Here is a 4,307-nt window from a genome sequence, read left to right as displayed (position 1 = left end):
TCCTTTTTCTCCGAGTTTTCTGGGGCAGACCCCCGTGAGGTCTGTGGATCCCGAGACAGGGGAAGGCAGCACCCGGGCCCGCCCGAAGCGGGGCCCCCAGGGGCCCGGGTACGCGCACCTGCCTCTCAGCCCCCTTCCCGATGGTCCTTTTTCTCCGAGTTTGCTGGGTCAGAGCTCCGTGAGGTCCGGCGATCCCGAGACGGGGGAAGGCAGACCCGGGGCCCGCCCGCCGGGGCCCCCAGGGGCCCAGGTACGCTCCTGCCTCTCAGCCCCTTCCCGATGGTCCTTTTTTCGCCGGGTTTGCTGGGTCAGACCTCCGTGAGGTCTGGCGATCGCGAGACGGGGAAGGCAGCGCCCGGGCCCGCCCGCCGGGGCCCTTAGGGGCCCGGGTACGCACCTGCTTCTCAGCCCCTTCCCGATGGTCCTTTTTTTCTCCGGGTTTGCTGGGTCAGACCTCCGTGAGGTCCGGCGACTGCGAGACGGGGAAGGCAGTGCCTGGGCCTGCCCACTGGGGGCCCCTGGGGGGCCCGGGTGCGTGCCCTCCTCCTGGCCCCTGTCGACGGGCCCTCCCTTTGAGCCCGCTCACCCCGGGAGCAGGCAGGGATCTGACGCCGCCATCCCCCCTGCGCAGGGTGGCCTGCAGAGGGGATGCCCCGGCCGTATTCTGATCGATTGGGCACTCTCGGTCCCTTTAGGGATGGACTGCTTGGCCAGCCTCGGCTGTTGTTTCAAGCGATTAGCTTCCTCCCCGCATGGACCGTCCGACTCGAGGGCCTGCCTCCTGGCGGGAGGCCCTTCACCCTACCCAGCAGAGCAAAGGCCGAGCGGCCCCGGCAGCTCGTGCCCCTCAGTGGTCTGAACCCGAGTGGAAGGGGTCGGGTGGCGCCAGGCCCTCGGACGCTGCTGCCCAGCAGGTCCGTACTAGGCCCCGTGCGCCACGCCGTCACCCCTCTCCGCCCAGCACATTTCCGCAGCAGCTCGGAACGACTGTTCCGAGGGGTGCCGCCGCCGCCAGGCCCCGGAACCCCTGCGTCTCGCTCAGGCTGCGCCTCGGCCCGCCTCTCCCACCCGGGGGAGACGCCTGGGCCTGCCGGTGCCCATGCGACCTGCCACCTCTCTCTTCACCCCTCCGGCGAGCCATCCCGCCCAGGCGGGTGGGCTCCTTTCCCCCCAGCAGGCTCCCGAGAGAGAAGGGTGTGCGCGAAGGTGGTCCGGTCGGGGAGATGGGCACGCGGCCCCCCCGAACCCTGTCAGCAGGTGCGGCTACCTGGTTGATCCAGCCAGTAGCATATGCTTGTCTCAAAGGTTAAGCCATGCACGTGTAAGTACACACGGCCGGTACAGTGAAACTGCGAATGGCTCATTAAATCAGTTATGGTTCCTTTGATCGCTCCATCTGTTACTTAGATAACTGTGGTAATTCTAGAGCTAATACATGCTGACCTCCCGGGATGCGTGCATTTATCAGACCAAGACCAATCCGGGCTCGCCCGGCCGCTTTGGTGACTCTAGATAACCTTGGGCTGATCGCACGTCCCCGTGACGGCGACGATACATTCGGATGTCTGCCCTATCAACTTTCGATGGTACTTTCTGTGCCTACCATGGTGACCACGGGTAACGGGGAATCAGGGTTCGATTCCGGAGAGGGAGCCTGAGAGCCGGTCCCTGCTTCTCAACGCAGCCAGGCCGGGGAGATCGGGGAGCATGCCCAAGCACGAGGGACCCCAGTCCCGGGCACACGGTCCCTCAGGTTGTGCGCTCGATTTCCACAATTTTTTTTCAAAATTCCGCGAAGAGGCATTCCGCAAATTCCGTCCAGCCCTAATGACAATGACCTACCTCCGCCACTTGTGGAGGATCCAGGCCTGGGCCACGATGCCAGTGATTATGATGATGAGGGTGACGTCCGCACACAGCTCATCAACAACTTCTTCACCTGAATGTGAGTTTACAGGGTTGTTATGTCAATGTATTGAGTTAGCCTGAAATGTGTTGGGGCTGCTCTGTTGCTGTTTGAGTGTGTCTGTGTGCCAATTGACTGGATGCGTGCAGTGATGTGTCCTTTCAGGTGGTCTGTACTCCACAATAGTGTCGAACTGCTAACTTGTTTCTGTGTAGGTTTATTTTTACATGTTTTGTGCATGTGTATTGCATTTCTCTCCTGTTGTGCTGTGCTTTTGACTGTGTCTTGTGTCTGTCCTTCCCAGGGTACTTTGCCTGTTGTTTGGTCAACACTGACCCCCAACACCCAAAATCCAACACCAGTGTGGAAGTTGTCAATTCCCATCAAGTGATGTACCACACACCCCTGGACTTCAATTCTCCGACACTTTGTGACCGTGTGTCCACTGTAACGTACAATTACCTTGTAACTATTGTGGAATAAACATGTTGCTGATGTGTAATGAAACTGTGCTATGCTTTGTTAGGTGTGTTGTCTGTCTTCCCACATCTGACTGACATTCGCTTACCTCACCTGTGGGATTGTTACCACTGACTGTGGATAGGTGAGGTGACTGTGCATTCCAATGTATTTCAGGTCAACATCATTGTGTGGGATGAGTTACATGGACATGGTGAGTATGTGTTGTGGTGTCATAGTGGTGTGTCTCCCTCACATGTTTCACGTCACGTCACCATGACTCACATAACGGTGATCACTTTGTTGTAGTATTTGGCATGCACTGTGTTGTTTAGCAGATCAACATCTCCATGACACATGACAAGTTGGAATCACAACAGAGGCAAGTATAGTGTACTGGTGAGTTTATTTACAAACATGGGATAGTGCACAGGATGGTTGGTGCTGTACATTGGGTTTTGAATCCAAAGTTCACAGTAGAGTTGGAAGTGTTGGTAGCTGAAATGTCCAGAGTAAAGTCCACAGTCATCTGCTACATTGGACCAACATGAACCCTCCATGTCATGTAGATGAGTTGTGTTAGATACGACAAGGTGAACGGTTTGCACACAAAGAACATTGTCCAGAACAGGTTTAGAGGCCCTGGGGGATATGCATCGACATCTGTGTCTCACTTGTCCTTCTTCGGACGACCCCTCTTCTTCTTGGAGGGGGGATCCTCAGGTGCAGGCATCTGCGGTGCAGAGGACTCTCCACCAGAGTCATCCTCCCTCCCTGTGGCACTGGCAGATTGTGCGGCACCAGATGTTGTGGCCACACAGGGAGGTGTGGACATGTTGGTATTTATCTGGCGAAGGCATTGGAGTATGTCCCGATGCACAGCAGTAAGTGCATCCCACTTTGCCTCCATGCGGGCATGATGGGCAGCCTGCTCCTGTTGAATGTCCTTGAGGATCCCCACTACCTGGCCGAATCCTCCGGTGCTATCCTGGTACGCATCTATGATGCGTGCCAGTTGGGGGTCATCATGCAGTCCAGACCCCTCTGCAAGGCGCGCCCTCTGCTTGCCACCCCTCCCAGCACCCCTATCCACATGGGCAGGACCTGCGGCGGCACGCTCAGGTGACACTGGGCCCCCTTGGGTGTTGTTGCTGGTGGTGTTGCCCGTAGCTTCCTGGGGGTCCTGTGTCCCTGTGCTGTCAGTGTTGTGTGGCCTTGGTCTGTCCGTGTTGGCGGAGGTGCCCTGTCTGTTGCCAGATGCTGGAGGCATGGTTAGAGGTGATGCAGATGTTGGTACTGCTGGTGCTGCATGATGACTCACACCGGAGGTATCAGGTTGTTCGTCGTCATCCGAAAAGGACAGAGACGGATCCACACCATAGAGCTGAGGGTCCACCAGAGTCTGGGACAGGGACTCCTCTTCATTTGCTGCTGTGTCCCCAGCACCACCTGTGTTTGGAATAGACACACAATGTAAGTTATGTTTCTACAGGCATCAATGGTTCACATACATGACATTTTCTACTGTACACTGCTTTGTCCAAGGTTGTCACGGACAGAGATTGATATTGTTGTGTCACATTGCCCTGCCAAAATGAAACATTTCAATGTGCATGTCGAAGTGTGTGCATGCCCAGCTCATGCATAGATTTGGCTGTGCATGGCCATTACTAGTCAAGGGCCATCACGTTGCTGACACAGGTGTGTCATCCCTGTACACATTTGAGCTTTAACAAGGACATACGTGCAATTCCAATTAGGATATGTTGTAAGATTGGGGCATGTGTGGTAGCAGATTTTGCTAGTCTTTGTGTGCCACATTGGTGTATTGGTACGACATGGTCACAGTCCGGTATGCCTGTGATCTCTTGTGGATAAGTGTTTTTTTGCAGTGTTCCTCGTTCCCATCTCATTTTATACAAGTGATGATGTCATCATCGTT

This window comes from Triturus cristatus, chromosome 1_2 (assembly GCF_964204655.1).
Source record: "Triturus cristatus chromosome 1_2, aTriCri1.1, whole genome shotgun sequence".
NCBI lineage: Eukaryota > Metazoa > Chordata > Amphibia > Caudata > Salamandridae > Triturus > Triturus cristatus.
The sequence above is the reverse complement of the archived record's forward strand: the minus strand, read 5'-3'. Positions refer to the sequence as shown.